This window comes from Mirounga angustirostris, unplaced genomic scaffold, assembly GCF_029215605.1.
Source record: "Mirounga angustirostris isolate CCGP_5_RB_7025 unplaced genomic scaffold, mMirAng1.0.hap1 SCAF_16, whole genome shotgun sequence".
Classification (NCBI taxonomy): domain Eukaryota; kingdom Metazoa; phylum Chordata; class Mammalia; order Carnivora; family Phocidae; genus Mirounga; species Mirounga angustirostris.
The window spans coordinates 3,091,915-3,109,752 of record NW_026991724.1 but is presented as its reverse complement, the minus strand read 5'-3'; the positions used below and the strand labels follow the sequence as shown (position 1 = coordinate 3,109,752).

The window sequence follows — 17,838 nt, the reverse complement described above, 5'->3', positions numbered from 1 at the left end:
CGGGAAGTCCCGGGGCCGCGGTCACGCGGCAGCGTGCAGCCTCAGTCCTGTGCCCCTGACAGCGTGCGTCCCTGTCCTCAGCTGTGCCCTGAACACATGGATGGCTGCTGGGACCAAACAAGGGGACGCCCGGGAAGCCGGCAGCCGTGTGCCTGGCGTGTGGCACATGCTGGTGGGTGCTCACCCTTCCCAAGGGGCCTGTGCCCACCTCGAAAGGTGAAGAGTCGCTATGAAGACCTGGCTCTCCCTGGTCACTGCTTCCATCCGAGGTGCGGAGGAGGGTGGCAGGGTGGAGTATCTGCGGGGCCCTCACTTCCCCAGGGCAGAACCGGGGACAAGAACCCCAGCGGCCACCTCACAAGGGCCAGGCCTGTGGAGCACCAGCTCAACTCCAGCTGTGAGGCCCGCTCTGTGCCTCGGTTTCCCCGCTCTACAGGGGCTCCCATGAGAACCGGCCTCCCGGCTGTCTGCGAGGACTCAGGGAGGTGGTGCTGGAGAGGCTCTGGGCCCAAGGCGAAGGCTTTCGTGCTAGCATTTCCTCTGCTCGGGGCCAGGCCGATGAGATCAGCCCCCTTTGTTTCTAGGAAACTCATGTGCAACTGGTTCTAATAAAACTGGAGCAGCCAGGCCCAGGCGGGCAGGAAGCGGGGAAGACCCGGGCTCCTCCTGTGGGCCCAGGAGCCCGGGTCACGCCAGGGCCCTTGGAGACCCCTTCCAAGGCCTTTGGGGCCAGACGTCTGCCTGGCCTGGGGTTGTCAGCAGCAGTCCCGGGCGAGGGTCCCCGGGGCCAGGGTGCCCGCACTGCCCCTCTCCCTCCTCCTGGCACTGCCCCTTTCCTCTTCTCCTGAGCCAGCTGCTGACATTGTGAGGAATTGCTCCCCAAGGCAGTCTGGAAATATGAAAGGATGCACTTAAGCAGCAATAAATCACGCTTTCCGTCCTCGATCCTGCGGAGGACGCTGTGGATTAGAATGTTTTCTGGGGATTAAGTGACCCTGATGACAGGCAGGGTCTGACGCTCCTGTGGTCAAGCTGTGCTGACGGACCGCCTCGGTCACGGCCCTGCGTGGGCACCTTTCCCTGCGGCGCTCCTGCGGACACGCAGATGCTGCTATGGGAAGTGGCTTACAGCATCCAGGTGGATCCAGGTGCCCTGGGGACGCTCCCCGCCTAGCACGCAGGAGAGCACTCGGCTGACGCCCGGGTGGCTGGGCTCCAAGGCGAATGCATCAGGGCGGAGCTCAGCCTCCCTCCGTCCCGTGGTGTCTGCGATGTGCCCAGTACCCGGGGTACTAGGCTCCAGCACTTAGCCCAGGCGAGCGGGGCCGGCCAAACACACGAGAACACCCACACTAACAGAATGAGGGAGAAAAACCATATGGTCGTCTTAGTACAACCAGAAAACACTTGGCAAGAATTCAAAACCAATTCACGATTAAAACTCTCAGCAAACTGCAAATGAGGAAGGTTTCCTGAACCCCACAGAGGCTCGCAGATAAATGGGCAGCACAGGCTGACCGGGTCCCTGAGCCTAGAGCCGAAGAAGAGGTGCCCGCTCCGCACCACGCACACTGCTGTCTGCTTAACAGGCACGGCCAGCGTGAGAAGGCCCCGCAAGCAAAGAGAACTGGAAAGAAGGACGAAAATGTCTTTCTTCATAAACGGCACGATTGTAAACATAGAGAATCCTAAGGAGCTTACCATGATACTACTGGAAGTAATAAGTAAATGCAATAAGATAGCAATATTCTGGGCCACTTTATAAGAAATTCAGTTGTGTTTCTATAGTTGATAATTGGAAAATAAAAATTTAAAAGCACCATGTAAAATAATATCAAAACCATAACCTAGTTAGGGGTAAGTTAAACATAAAGTATTGCGGTTTGAAAAAGCGTGCTACATAACGTTTATGGCTCAGGGATTCACTGTTTCTAAGATGTCAGCCTTCCCCAAATTCATCTACAGATTTCATGTAATCTTAATAAAATCTCAACAGGCTTTAACAACAACCAGAAAACCTTAGAAGCCGACTTGAAAATTAACACGGAAATGGAAAGACCTTAAGATAACAAAAACACGTTTGGGAAACAAGGATAAAATTGGAGGACTTACGTGGCCTCGATTTCAAGCCTTCCTATAAAGTCACAGTCATCGGGTGGCGTGGCTGTGGCACACGGACAGACACGGGGATCAGTGGAACGGTGCAGACAGCTGCACGCACATGGTCAGCAGATTCCCGACCATGGTGCGAAGGCAAGCTGGGGGAAAGAGAGCTGTTTTTGACAGACTGTGCTGGAATGGGTGTCCATGGGGACCACTGCCGTCCACTAGAGGCATAATGCAAGCCACGTAGGTGATTTTAAGTTCTTGGTAGCCATACTGAAAAGGCAAAAGGAAAACAGGTAAAATTAATTTTAATTAATTAATTCTATTTAAGCCAACATATCCAAGACATTGTCATTTTAACATGTAATCAGTAATATCATCAATGAGGCATTTTACATTTTTTGGGGGCGTTCCAAGCCTCCAACACGTGTTGTATATTTCACAAGGGCAGCGCATCTCAATTTGGACCAGCCACAGTGTGAGGAAGCCATCGCTACCTGTGGCCAGTGGCCACATTCTGGACGCTGTAGATTGATGGACAAAAAATGCACCTTGAACATTAACTCACACCACTTAGAAAATTAAATTGAAATGCATCGTACACCTAAATATACAAGCCCAAACTATAAAACTCCAAGAAGAAAGCGTAAGAGGAAATCTTTATAATCTTGGGATAGTCAAAGATTTCTTAGATAAAAACACAAAGAGTGTAAACCATACAAGGAAAACACTGATAATTGAACTTAACCCAGATTTAAAACTCAGGTTCTTCAAAAGATACCATAAGAAAATGGAAAAGCCCATCCCAATTACTGATCAGAAAATATTCATGATGTGTGTATCTGATGAAGGACCTTTACCCAGCATATTAAAAAAAAAAAACAAAAACCCCAAGCCCCAAAACATGTTATGCTGGATAATAATTCAATCCCCTGGGAAAAATGAGAAAAATGTTAGAAGATACTTCACGTAAAAAGTTGTCGCCAAGCACGCTGTAGATGCTTGGTGGCATGAATCCTCAGGGAAATGCAAATTAGAGCCATCATGAGATACAATCCCATTAGAGTGGCTAAATTAAAGAGACCGACAATACCAAGTGTTGGTGAGAAATAGAGCAATTGGCACTTTTGTGGCTGGTGGGAGCATACAATCACTTTGGACAACAGTTTTAGTGTTTCTTCTAGAACCAAATATACATTTACTGTATGAACCAGCAATTCATCTCCCACCCATTCTCCCCAAAGAAAGGAAAACCTATGTCCACAGATGGATTTGAGTGTGACTACTCACAACTACTTTGTAATTGTAACCCCAAACTGGAAGCCACCCAGGTGCCCATCAAGGGGTGAGTGGATAAACACTGGCACATCCACACGGCGGATACTACTCAGCTATAAAAAGGGAAAAACCCACTACTGGTCCATATAGAATGTGGGCTCAAAAACATCATGCCGGGCGAAAGAATGCAGACACACAAGACAACATTTAGCGTGACTCCACTCATGGAAAGCTCTAGAAAAGTCAGATCTAAGTTAGCGGCAGAAAGAGGAGAAGCGGTTGTCTGGGGGCGGGACTGGGGGAGGGGGCAGGGGTTGTCCGAAGAGGGGCTTAAGGGGACCTTTGGGGCGATGGGATGTTCTCTATCTTGTTTGTGGTGGTATTTCCAAGGCTGGACAGACTTGTCAGATCCTGGGGGAGATACACACTTGAAATGAGTGCTTTGTGTATGCGGATCACACCTCAAAGAAGTCAACTTAAGGACAGTTACCATTTCACAAAAAATTAGAATGCATCGATTAACATAAGTACAAAGCAAACGTCACCGCAACCCTACACTTCAGATATAACCCTGTAAATATTTTGGAGTACGGCCAAAACGATCTTGTAGACGTTGTCCTTGTACGTCCTTGTACACAGGCGGGGTTTTACAAAACCCGAGTCCTGTCCCGTCTCCTATTTTGCAGCTCTCTGGTGCCCTTTAACAGCATCTTCAGGACATACTCCCGCATCCACGGAAGCACTCCCATGCCACACTTGCCGTGGCTGCATTGGCGTTCATGTTGCCGGTCCCGTTGCTGGTACATGTAGGCTGCTCCCCATCCCTTGCTGTCACAGGCCCGCTGAGCTAGACATTCTTCCTTGGTTGCGTTCGGGGTAGTGGCCTGGCTGGGTCAGTGTGGGGATCCGGACTTCCTTCACCCGTGTGAGAGATGCCCCGTAGGGGTGACTCTGAGAGCCACCAGCCGTTCTCCTGTTGTTTCCCCACCTCTGGGCACCCCATCCCCCCCGCCACCGCTACTCAGTTCTGCCAGAGACCAAGAACTCATGAAAACTTGCAGCCTCTGCTATTCTTGGAGGTGTGGGGGTGGCGGTGTGCTGGGGAGGGTCCTGGCACCTGCGGGGAGGCGCACTCGGGCTGCTGGGAGCGATTCTCTCCCTCGCAGGCCTGCGGGTGGGAGGCCCTTCTCCGGGCAGGGCCGGGCGGCTGGCCAGGCCGGGAGATACGCTCCCCGAGCAAATTCCAGCTGGGTCGGGCCACTCCTGCAGCGTTCGCTGGGGCAGTGCCCGGGGACCTCGCCTGGGGCCAGGGCCGGGGTGGAGCTGGTGGCCTCGGGCCAGAGCACACCCCCAGGACAAACTCCCTCATCTTCCCCACCCAGCGTGTGACAGGCGGGTGCTGTGGTCAGCATGAAAGGTGAAGCCTTGCCAAGGTGCGTGCCCACCGCGTCCCTGCAGGGCTGGCCGCAGCTGAGGAGAAAGGTCACAGAAAGGTCTCCGGCCTTTCCTAGCTCATTCCGACGCTCTCCCCGCACCACGGCGGCTTAGCCCGCGACCTCTGCTGTGTGATCAAATGCGGAATAAATAAAAATAAAACTTTGGCTGCAATTTTCCGAGAGGCTATTTGAGGCCATTCTCCTGCCTCTCCCCCTGCCCTTCTCCATTCTAGCAGACACTAACGCTCCCCTCCCTCGGGGACAGATGATGATCGCGTGGTCTCTGCCCTCCGGAGGTTCACATTCTTTAATTCTTCCGTCTTTAGAAGTACTGCCAAGAGGAAATGATGGCACGGGGCAAAGCTAATTTCAGACACTGACAAGCAAGAGCAGGTGGAAAGGAGCTGTCCCTCCGCCATCCTTGGCTCCGGGTCCCCCAAGCCCCTCCGAGGCCAGGGAGTCCTTATGGTTCCCAGGCAGGTGTGAGCAGCAGACACACTCACGTGTCACGGGGAGCCGTCCGCGTGCGTTCCGGAGGTTCTCCCTCCGCCTCTTCAGGCTCGCAGCCCTTCAGCAGGGGCCCTGGGGGATGCTGAAGTCTTCCGGGTTCATGGAAACACTTCCAGAAGAATTTGCGGGCTGAGGGCTAAGGGTTGGGACGCACAGCTTCCCTCGGTGACGCGCGGGCCCTCCTCTGGGCACCAGGGGTGAGCAGCGCCGTGTGGTGGTGCTGCTGGTGGCCCGAGAGCGCCCACACAGGCTCCCGGCGTGAAGGCCGCCGCCAGGAGGCACTGGCTTCCGTCGTCCAGCAAGAGCGGGTCAGGTGGCAGTGGACGTCAGACTGAGTGGAGACTTGGGAGGAAGGGCAGTTCAGGTGTCTCAGGGCCACAGGGGGCTTGCTCTGGGGGGGGGTGGTGTTGGTTCCAAAGGTTCGATGGAGGGAAGGGCAGCAAGGTGAGCTTCATCGCCTTTTGTGAAATACATTTCTTGCCTTGGAAAGGAGTGAGCTCCCCACTCCTAGGAGCATCCAAGCTGGATGACTCACGCACTGGACGAGGCATGCAGCTGGACTGGAGTCTGGACACACGAACAGGGCCTGGCCCAGTCAGTCCCTCTCAACGGTGGCTTCCCTCCGTGTTACCGACCTCACCGTGGCGGCTTACTCCCTTTGCTCTGTGCCACGCAGAACAAGTCCGCCCCCAAGTCTGAGCACCGGGGACCACGGTGGCCGTCCTGTGAGGACGGACTGATGGCTCTGTTGTTGGTGGGTGGGTGGGTGAAGCTCATCCTTTTGTTTCAAAGACACCCCTCTGCCAACCTTGGCCACCATCGCCTGTTCCTGCCTGGTGAGTGGGTGAAATCCAGGTGGGCTGCCTGGAAGGAGCAGTGGGAACGTGGGACTGAGGGTGACCCGTGTGTGGGTGGAGGATGGGCTGGGGGTGACAGGGGGCAATAGGCAGGCAGGAAGCCGGCAGCCCACCCAGGCCTCCGCCTGCACAGGCTGCGGTGGGCAGAAACGGCTTCCTCTCTTGCCCGGCGCGGGGAGAAAGGAACTACACACAGTTCCTGCATTGGGAAGGAGAGGAAGAGGCGAAGGTTGTGACCTATCGAAGGCGCTGCACTTTGCCCAGCGCTGGGAGCGATTTGCATGGGAACCCACAAGGCGGAAGCGATGTTTTAGCAGCTGCTTTCCAAGGTTGATGAACAGCAGAAGACATGGGAGTTAGGACAACAGATCCAGATTTCCGGTGCTCAAGAGCTCTTTCCAGGGAGGAGGCAAACACTGTGCGTGGCACCTGGAGTCTCCCGATGACATCCAGAGCTTTCGGGGGGGCCTGGCTTCCCGCCGCCCTGATAGCTGCATCCCCCCGCCAAGGGGCAGCTCACGTCTCCCCCAGCGCAGCACCTGCTTGCCCCGTAGGATAGCATCGTCCCTCGCGGGGCTTGTCTGCAGATTTAATAGAGATGATGTGCAGAGTAGCTACCGAGTGTGATTTCAACTATCTGGATCCTGGAACTGAATCAGACCTTTCCAAATGGCTTCCAGGAGCTCAGTATATTCAGTTATAACAAGCAGACCAGTAAGGACTTGAATGAAGCAGCTTCCAGTAAAGTGACACCAATACCAGTATCACTTAGCGTTCGTACCTTGCTTCCTGCAACGTGCCATACGGCGCTAAGCGCTTTCTGTGGGTGATCACAACCAGCCGCTGCGAGAAGCCTGCGGGGATGGGTTTATATTACACCTGCTGCCCCAAATTACTCAGCCTGCGGGTGCGTGGCTGGGGTCCCAGCGCAGGCCCGCATGCTGCCTGTCCCCCTCCACCAGACACCCCCCCCCCAACAAGCCAGATCTGGACGGCGGGGTGCGTGGTCTCAAATGGGGGTGTGGGTGGATTCCTGGGGACCCAGAACTGTATACAAATTCATGTAAATGTGAATTAGTTCTCCCTGGAAGGCAGCTCCACTGATTTAGTGAGATTTCTCAAAGGGCTCTTTGGGGAGGTAGTCAATTGGTTGTCTTAGATTGGGTTCCCTACACACAGACCTGAAGCAGGATGTGTGTGCAAATGGGAAAGGCCACGGGACAAACCAGGAGGGGTGAAGAAGGACAGAAGGAAAGACAAGACCCCAGGCCAGCAGCGATTTCCAGCAAAGTCCCGGCGTCAGCTCGATCCTGCTGGGGGCTCGGGGTGGGGCGGTGGGGTGAGCCACACTGCAGAGAGCAGCGGCCCCTTTTCCTCCCGGAGCCCTTGGAACCTCACGAGAGACCCAGGTGCACGGCCATCGAAGCAGAAACAGGGAAGCTGGGGGAAGGACACTGGAAACCATACGCCTGGTGGGACGTCATCCTGTTTGTAGGTTCAACAGCTGGGATGTTGGGGCTCGGAGGGCCAACATGTGCGTACCATGGAGCCGCCAGGAGCCAGGCACACTTAGTACCAACCAGCTGATGGCTGTGGGCGCATCTGTCCTCTGATCCTTGGTTCCCCGTTGGCTGACACACATGATCTCCAATGTCTGCATGAATCCAGAGCTGCAGCTGAGGGGTTCTGGCGGCTCCGGCTGCCAGCCTCGGGGCACTTGGTCCCAGTTTGGCTGTGACTCTGTCCTGGCCAGGCCCACGTCAGCCAGGTTCGGCTGGCTTGTGTCTACGGATGCCGTTGGGGGCATCACCGGGGTCCCTCTGGCCAGGCAGGACGGGTGTGGCATGAGTGCCAGCACTCCGTTCCCTCGGCTGTGGTCCGGGCTCACCCCGGAACTGAAGACAGGGCCGCTCTGCCCACCGTAGCCTGGTCTCCTCTGCGGTCCAGGGTGCGGGGCAATCAGGGTGAGCTGGGGACACCACTCTGGAGTGAAAAGCTGAAAAGAACCAAGTGTGACACGCAGTCCTCCACTGGGTCCTGGTTAAAAGCCAGCCATAGAAGACATTCTGGAGACAACATTGACCAGGTATCAGACGATTAGGGAATCGTTTTTAATTTTGCTAGGTGAGCTAGTAACATGGGGATCACACAGGAGGAGGTCTTTCTGTGATCAGGGATGCCTGCTACAATATTTGGGACAGAAGTACCTGCATGTCTGTAAGATACGAGCGGTTCAACAATATCTAGGACTCTTAGCTGAGCAGAAAATTTGGCAAAAAGTTCAGTGCTGAATCTAAGTCACAGATATATGGTGGGAGTCATTTACTTTTATTACTGATTTTCTCTATGTTTGAAAAATTTCATAATGCCATCTCAGAAACTTGGGGAAGGTGGAGGACCCCTTGGCAAGAGCGCGACTGTGCTGAGTGCTCGGCGGGGGGAGCCCTCTGATGCCCGGGTCCCTGCTGGCCAGGCTGCCCCTCTCCCGCCAGAGGGGCCTCCCCTCCAGGGCCCTGAACCAGTGCACACGTTCAGACTGTCCCTCACAGGGCCCAAGTGCCACGCACGGCCACACCTCGTCCCCACGGTCCTGCTGCTCGGGGGGTGGAGCCAGGGTGCCCCAGAGCAGCGGCCCCTCTTCCTCCCGGGTGTATTCACATGTCAGTGCTTGAGAAGTGCTTTCCTCTCTGGGGGGCTGTCAGAGAGTGTTGATGGCTGTGAGCTAATTATGGCCCCACTGTCGCCTGGGGGGGGCAGGGCCGGGGGCACTTTGGGAGGTGATGGGGAGGGGAGGGCCATGCCAGCAGCTGGTTGCGGCAGGCAGGGCGCACAGTGGGCCTTTTCCAGCTTGGGTTTCCAGGTGGTCTCACCTGCCCTGCGCATCAGGAGCCGGGGGTGGGGGGGTGGGGGGAGGGTTTACAATGCAGAGCCTGATTTTGCGGGTATGGGTGGGCCCGGGACTCTGCATTTTTCTCAGGTCCCTGGCAACTGAAGCTGATGCAGCCGGCTGAGGTCACAGGACGTCCTCTGCTTTAAGAGCAAGGCAGCTGCAGGGGAGCCTAATAATGGGGTTGAACCCTGCCCTGGCCCCTGCCCCCTCAGAGTGGCCAAGGCACTGACCGAGTGTGAGCCTGCCAGTCTCGGGCCAAGTCCCTCCAGTGCTGCCTGGTGTGGGTGCATGCTGTTGGCCTCTGACCCTGGGGCCAGGGGTCAGCTGTCCTCCATTCGTCATCGTGACCTAAGCCACAGGGAGGCAGGGCCCCTTCCTGAGAGGAAACTAAGTGGGGGCAGCAGTGGCCTTGGACACAGAGGCCTTTGCTCAGCACAACTGTCCCAGCCTAGCGGGACTGGGGGTGGGGGAGGGGGCCGGCCGGGGAGCCCAGGCAGAGCAAACTCCAGAGAAGCCTGCCTCTGCCCTTGAGTGCTTGGAAACTTCCAGAAGGCTGTGTGCGCCCCACTCCAGCTTTCCACAAGGGCTGCCTCCCCGCATGGGTGACCAGGCAGGAACCCCCGGCCCCTGACCCTGTACAAGGGTTGCGCGTTGCTGACCCCACTATGGCCAGGCCTTCGGAGAGGCTGGGCTCCCTGGGCTCCGTGCGCGAGGTGCGCTGTGTTCGCCCTGCTCCTGCACCGCCCCCCGCCCCCCCCCCGGTCTGGTCCTCACGGCGCGGGCGGCTCCTGTGGGTGGAGCGGTTTTCGGACCTGTTGCTCGGACGCGGGGCTGTGGGGACAGCACGTCCTGCTGCTTCGCCTCCGTCCCTCCATCGCGGGCCTCCTGCTCTCCCTCCCTGCCTGGAGCACCACTCCCTTGCCGCGCTCAGGTGTGGCTCAGAGCGGCCCGCCCACCCGACTGCCCCTTCCCTGCCTCGGCCATTTATTTCACGGCATTTACAACCACCTGGGCTCTGTTGCTCTGCTTTGTCTGTTAACTTGTTAAATTGCGTGCTGTCCGCAGCCCCAGCTGGAGAGGGTGCGCCCTGTGGGTGGCGGCGCTCGCGACAGCTGTGCGGCAGGTGAACCAAGGATGAACAAGCAGGTCAGCCTTTAAACGCAGGTCTGAGTTCTGCGTAGCTCTTAGCTACGGACAAAAAGCAAACCCACTTGTGAGCAGCAGAACGCCTATCACGTGGGATCCGCGATAATTTTGGGGATTGGAAAGAGGGCTCAGATGCTTATTCCTTAAGCACTTCAAGCACCCAAGTCCAGAAGACGGCTATGCCCCTTTTGTCCAGCAGAGGGCAACCCGTCCCCAGTGGCTTGGAGCTCCTGCCCCGCTCACAGGGGCTCACCGCTTTTTTTTTTCCTCTTTGAACTTATTTTTTGTAATGGGAAATACCTTTTTTAAAAATCCCACAGTCCACACGAGAGGGAAAAATAACTTGATTTGATGCACAGGCAATTGGGAAACTGATTCCCTCTAAGTTTCAAAGCAACTTTTCTCTTTTTAGAACTCTGAGAGACCTGGGACACGGGTCCGATTTTGACTCGCTCAGGGACAGCGCGTGGCACCTAAAGATTTTTGAAAGCCCGACGGACCCGCAACAGCCCCTCTGCCGGCGTCACGGTCACGGAGCCCTGTCTTTGGAGCAGAGCTCCCTGGAGATGTCGGCAGAGAGTCCAGGAGCCGCCCTGGCGGGGGAGGCAGGAAGCCTTGGCAGCATGTCTGGTCTGGTACTAATTAGCTGTGTGACCTTGGGCAAGTCACTTAACCTCTCTGGTCTGTTTACTCTTCTGTTTAAATGGGGCGCCGGATTAGCTCATCGTGAAGTTCCTTTGAGCAGAAAAGTCAGTGGGGAGGGGAGAGCAGCCTTGGAGAGGTACTTCCTCAGTGCCCATGACTCATGTGGGACACGGGGGCAAATGCAGTGCATCTGCAGTCAGTGTGTGTCTCTGACTTTGCGTACAACTGAGGCTGACCCTTGGCCCTGACACTAGCTCAACGTGTGACTTCTAGGGGCTTGTTTCTCTGAGCCTCAGTTTACCATCTGCACGTTGGGGACATGGTGTACCTCTGCAGGGGTGTTGTGAGTTTTCAATGTGATAACAGACATGAGTGTGTGATGGTGGGGGACACTGGAGAAAGAATCTCAAACATAATCTTTTCTCTCACTGGGGCGTAGATCACATAACATACAATTCACCATTTTAAAGTGTACAATTCAGTGAATAATCTTTTAAATAGAGCTTAAAAATAGGAAAACAATGGTGAGAACCCACTGTCTGTCAGGGTCTGTGCCCGATGCTCTGCACATTGTGTCTTTCATACAACCCCACGGGGAAGGGCCTTGGCAGACGAGGAAATGGAAGCACAGAGAGGTTGAGCAACTTTCCCCAAAGCACCCAGCCAGGAAGGGGCAGAGCAGGATTTAAGCCCAGGGCTCCATGGCCCAGATGCAGGAGGCAATGGCCCCAGTCCCCCATGGCCGCTTGGCCACCTCCCTGGCCTGGCTCAGGAGCCTTGGGAAGGCAGCGGGGTGAGCAGGCCTGGGCGGGGCCTGGGATGATGGGCAGGACAGCAGGAGCCGAGGAAAGTCACTTGACCTTGTCATCCCTCCATTTCCTGCTCTGCCCAAGAGGAAATGTTTACACAGCATCCCCACACAGACGCTCCACAGGCCTGGACTTGGCAGTAATTAGCTGAACAATGAGGGTCCGGTGGCTACGTAGTGGCCCAGGCACTGGCCTGGGGGTCAGGTGGCCGGGGGCCTGGCTCCTCCCTTACAAACTTGCCCCGTGACCCTGGGCACAGCCCCCAGCTCCTGGGCCTGCTTCACCCAGTGGGAAAGGCAGAGGTTGGTGAGCTGGCCTCCCGGACCCCTCTGCGGCCCCGTAAGTGGGTGACGCACCTGGTGGTGACGTGGGGGTGGGCAGTAGGGCTGTGTCCCGATGTGTTCAGTCACTGGGGTCCCCGCATCAGCTCAGAACTTCCCCCACCATTGTGAAATCTCTTTTCTGGGGTCTGTTCATTGATAACGCACTGATCAATGAATCACACAAGTGTGGATGACACAGCTATGGCTAGCTGTCCTCCCCAGAGCTGCCCCTCCTTCCAGCAGGTAGAAGGGTCTTCAGGGAGCCTCCTGGCCAGGGGCCACATCTTCCAGACGTTTTGCTGGCAGCCAGGTGGGGGTCACGTGACTCGTCCTCACCAATCGGAGTGAGCAGGGAGGGTGGCGGCTATTTTTTACCAAGGTATTCAGGAAGTGGGCTGTGTTCTACATATTCTCTGTCTTCCTCCATCTCCTGGCTGGATGCCAAAGGATTGGATCCCGGGACTGCAAGGGCACAAACTGGAGGGAGCTCCTGAATCACCGGGTGGCAAGAGCGGATGCTGACCGAGAACTTCCATGCTGGACTATCACATGCGTGAGATGTGAACTTCTGCAGTTAGCCCTGCCTTAAAGTCTGGGCCAGCCCTGGACATACAGCTATGAACCAGACAGAGAAGGTCCCTGTCCTGGGTCGGGGTGGGCAGAAGAGGACACACTCAGAACACAGGCAGTAGGATCTTCAAGACCTTGTGATTGCTGGCATGCACCCATGTTCTCCCAGCAGCCTTGGGTGTCCGTGTCAGCAGGCCAGAAAGGTGGTGCCTGGGAGCCTGGGCAACTCCAGTGCCTGGAAAGGCAGAGCCTTCACTAAATATGGGTTGTGGAATATACATCAGTCTCTTGTGAGTTGAGTTATCATGAGTCTTTGTGCATTGGGTCAGCCCATTTAAGAATCATGGTGTGCAAAGCTGAGACCCTTATCTTAGGCAAAGGTGGACAAGGCAAAGTTTGGTGGTGAGCCCCCACGTTCCCCTGGCAGCCGATTAGGTCCACCAATGAGAGGCATCTCGGTCTGCATGCAACCCCTGAATCTGGGCCTATGTTCTCTGCTATATCCCATGTACTCAGTAAGTCTTTAAGGAAGGTTGATCGAAGATTCTCAGTCCCTGTCCTTGGAGGTGTTGTGTCCAGATGGGGAGAGATGGTGTCTTCATTTTACTCCCCCACCAGGAGTAGACCCTGAGGCTAGGGTCTGAGTGCTTGCTGCATATTTGTGAGGACATCGACAGGGTGGTGGGGAGGTGAGACAAGGCAACAAACAGAGTTACCAAGGTAGTGCCCTGTGGGTTCCTGGAGCCGGGTCCTGCGGGGGTCCTTCGGGAGAGGGTGTGACAGGCTCCCCACTGATGTCCCAGCCGAGGGGCGAGGCACCAGGTGTCTGTTCACTGACTTCCATCTCCCCTCCGCCGAGGACGGCTCCCGAGGGGCGTTAATACCCCAGCACCTGCAGCCTGCCTTGCTCTCAGGTAGAGCAGCTGTTTCCAGATGTCTGGGACTGATGTCACAAACGCGGGGGGCTGACAACAGCAGAAATGTATTCTCCCATGGTTTTGTGGGCTGGAAGTCTGAGATCGAGGTGTCGACAGGGCCACGCTCTCTCCTTGCCTTGTTCCTGGCTCCCATGGTGCCCACTGGCCCTTGGCACCCCTGGCTTGTGGCGGCGTGGTGTGTGCGTGTCTCCGTGTTCACACGGCCTTCCTCTGAGGACAGCAGGTGTTGGGCTTACGGCCCACTCTGACCTGGTACAACCTCATCTTAACTAGTTACATCAGTAAAACCCCTATTTCCCATGAGGTCACACTCACTAGATTCTGCAAGGACTTGCGTTTCTAGGGGACATTGTTCAACCCAATACATCACGAAGCCCCCGGCACAGAGACGGGCCCTGGCAGTGGGAAGTTTTGAGCACTGAAGGGGAGGGTCCCTCCGACCAGGAACCCAAACCCCAGGGTTTCATCTGGGGGCTCAGTGGTCAGAGGGCTTGGCCCTCGTATTGGGATCTCCTTCTGGAACAATCCCTGCTTTCGATCGAATGACTTCTCCTTTGGATGGCCACATGCCCTGTTCCCTTTGGTCAAGGCCACCGGTTGGGCTCCAGTGGGTGCGTGTCTTGAAGACACACCGCACACCTGTGCACTGAGGGCATTTTAGTGTCTCATTCACCCGACAGCGAGTGCAGGCTCCACCACTCACTGGCTGTGTGTCCTTGGGCAAGTTACTCAGCCGCTCGGGGCCTCAGCTTCCTCATCTATAAAACGGGATTGATGCAGAGCACCTGCTTCCAGGGTGACTGTGAGGATGGATCAGACGAGGGGCTCTGCCGCACCGAGGCTGGCTCCTGTCCGCCTGCCTGTGGCTTCGTACTTGTGGACAGCGCCGTCGGACTGGCGCTGCGTGCCACCCTGAGGGACACCACCTCCGGGGTGCGGGCAGGGATAGGGCTGCGTCTTTGTCCCATCCATCATTGTCCTCTGCCCGGTTCCTCCGCCAGCGTCCCCGAGGTGAGGGGATGCCCTGTCTCTGTCTCCCAGGCCACCTTCCCCCCCAGACAACCTGCCCGTGTGTGGACTAGAGCAGAATCCACCTTGGGCAGCACGGTGATGGGTGCTCCTTCCCGAGTGACTCAGAGTGAGAACTGCCCACCTTGGGTTTCCAAGCCAGGCTGGGCCTCTGCAGAGCGTGTGTCCCCTGACAGGTGACAGGACAGCTGGGCTCTGGCTGCGGCTCAAACACAGTCCGTAGACGTTGGCTCCAGGTCACACTGGCCCCGCGTCTTCCCCCGCTGCAGATCCTGGCCAGCGGCCTCCCTGGGGCAGGGCCACAGCTGCCCCGTACCAGCGCCCTTCCCCCCCGCCCAACCTCTCGGGACCCTGGCCCACCGTCTGCACAAGCAGATGCCAAGACCTGATGCTCTCATTGAGCAGTTTGGTGCAAGCCTTAAGTGACAAGTGTCCTGACTTTCGGGACAAGGTCCAGACTTGGTGGGGCTGTGGCCAGTCCCGCATCTGCCTCCTCCTCAAGCGCAGCCTTGGCCCCTGTGGCCCCAGGAACGCAGTCACAGATGCTTGCCTCCTGGGCAACTACTTGAACTTGTTTTTCAAAGGCCCAGTTTGCATCCGGCCCAGGAACTCGTCCTCAGCACCACACCAGCACAGGACGGAGTTTGGTACAGGAGTCACGGTTCGTCACGGCTGCCCTGCTTGAAGGCACGCTCCAACCTGCACTCCCTCGTCAAACCCTTCCAGCAGGTCCTGCAGCGGGTGAGGCCGGTGCTCAGCTCTGATAGCCTGTCCGCCGAACTGTCGCTGACGTCTGGCCCTGCTCCCGATGGCTGCTACCTCTTCTCTAGCACTTGTTGGACGTTTTGAGTATCACCCCTTCTGGAGGGTAAACATTGGCCCATTTCTCAGATGGGAAAGTGGAGGCTTAGGGCTTTACCTAGCTAGGAAGGGGAAGAGCCGGGTTTAGTACCGGGGCAGCCAGATTCCACTGCCAGGTCCAGGAGCATAGGAAAAAGTCTTCCCTCTCCCAGAGAGGCGCCCCCCGACCCGCCACGTCCTGCGGCCCGGTCACCTCAGCCAAGCAGGGTGTCCGCTTGGTCTCCGGTGCCCCGGCAGCTGGGGATCCCAGCTCGCAGAGGCAGAGAGGTGCTGAGAGGTGTGGTAAAAGCAGCCAATGGTTATCTCATTCGGGGTCTTTCCTTAGGTGAATAGGCCGTCAGGGTCAACTTTGAGGCAAAACTTGATATTCTGGAGGGGAAACTACAGGGCCCCTAGGAACATCACTGACAGGGTTATGCTGGGATCTGTGTGGGTTTGGCAGCAGCCTGAGCTCAGATGCCACACAGACGTCCCACACAGGCTCCTGGTAGCCCAGGACGAGGGGGCTGCGGGGGCCGAGGGCAGCGTGCGTGGGGAAGGGAGACAGGCAGGGAGAGAGGCCAAAAGGTTAGTTGGTAAAGGTTACTGATAAGCGTGCAGGCCCCACGGGGGCTCCCGCGGGAACCATCCTCAGGACGCTCGCCTGCACTGCGGGAAGGTCCCGGCGTCCCCGGACGTCCCCCTGCAGGGCCGGCGCGTCCCCTGGCCCAGGCGAGAAGCAGGGAGAGGTGGGCGCCGTGGGGGACTCAGGTGGCAGAGGGGCTGCGGGCAGGGCACCAGCCCAACTCCACCGAGGCGCCTCGTCTTTGTGCCCCGCGTACTGTTTTCCAGGTATTTTTCTTTAAATAGTATGGCTATAGAAAATATTCAACTACATAAAAGGAAACTCGGTACGAATAATAATTCCCGAAAAGTGACGAATTTGATACTTAATTCTGCATTTTTTTCTAGTAAGCCTCAAAATAAATATTTTACCATTAAAATAAAAGGTTTGCCCGTTGACCACCTAAAATCACTTCCCATTACCACCCAAGGATCCATGCTGTATGCTTTAAAATGCTGCATTATCTTATCTGTGTCCCAAGAACAACCGCTTTTATGGATGGAGAACTGGACTCGGAGAGGGTCGGTGATTCTCTTAAAGACACACGGGAAGTGGCAGAGCTGACGGATGCCCCGGTCTCCAAAGCCTACAATCTTTCTACCGCCCCGCAAGAACAGTCACGGGCGTGTTGAGGCACCTCGCTTGATGCCAGGCAATGTTCTAAGGGCTCCAAACACGGCAAGGTGTCCCTGCCACGACCACCACAGCTCCCCGTTAGCGTCCTCGCTGTATTATTTGATGACATGTATGAGATTCTGTGCTATTTTGCTTATGTCTGCGGCACGTATCACTACCTCCGCCTCTCAGAGGCGGGAAGGAAGGCGTGGAGAGTTGGAGTCAATTGCCCGAGGTCACACAGCATGGCTGGTCCCTGCCGGGTTCCAGCTCTCGCCTCCGTCCCCAAGACACAGAGTTCCAGGAAGTGGCTCTCCAATTATTCCGCTCAGGGGAGGAGATGCACGGACAAGCGGCATCCCAGACCCTGCCATGGAGCTAGCCTGGGATCCTGGGGTGCCCAATGCCTCATTCTTGCTGCTCTGAAGTACTGTGCATCATGAGCACAACCCGTGGGTGGTGCTGGTGGTAAGCATTTGGTGGTTGCCTGCTCTCTGCTGTTGCCAATAGGGAAGGCATTATATCTGAGAGCGAGTTTTGATGGAAGGTCAGATACTTGATGGGCAGCAAGAAAAAACCACGCACGAGCGAAAGCAGCAAGGACACAGTCTCGACTGGCACCTTGCCCCGTGACTGTGTGTGTGGCGCGGGGTTGGAGGCAGGGGTCGGAGGCAGGGGTGCCATGGGATGGCTGGGCATCCTGACAGCATCCCGAGAGCACCCCGAGCTTCCTGGGGTGCGGGAGGAGGGCCCAGGTCCCCACACGGCCCAGACGCCCGCTGTGTTGGGGGCGCTTCCTCTCCATGGGCAACGTTTTAGTATGAATTTGAATGTGCCAAAACAAAGGCGAGCTCCCACTGGGGTCCCTCCAATCCTGACCCCCGGGAAGTGAGGAATGTCTATCTCAAAGGGGCCTTGTCGGGACTGGGTTATCAGAGCCGGGCAGCAATGGCCTCGGGCTGCTGATGGACACCAGTAGTTGTTCAAGCATATAATGATGTGTCACCCGATGGGCCGCAGGTGTCCAAGGGGGCAGGGAGGGCTGTGTGGCCAGAGGCAAGGGCCTGGGTCTGGATGCGGAGGGACTGTGACACACAGAGCTGACTCTTCTGGTGAGAAATAGGGGCAAACTGTTCTTGTGTCTTTTATCACATGCACAATTACTTTTCTTCTTCAAAAGCACATGACATAAGACTTAGGAAAATGCAGATTAGGGTACGA

At 56.4% G+C, this 17,838-nt stretch overlaps 1 long non-coding RNA gene across 1 annotated transcript in view; it reads right to left on the bottom strand.

Moving 5' to 3' along the window:
* Positions 1-2,118: 2,118 nt before the first annotated feature.
* LOC135362825 (uncharacterized) overlaps positions 2,119-17,838 on the bottom strand; it is a 213,790-nt gene continuing 198,070 nt past the window's right edge. The window contains exon 4 of the long non-coding RNA XR_010408107.1: positions 2,119-2,379. This is a non-coding gene — a long non-coding RNA (uncharacterized LOC135362825). The remainder of the gene's footprint in view (positions 2,380-17,838) is intronic.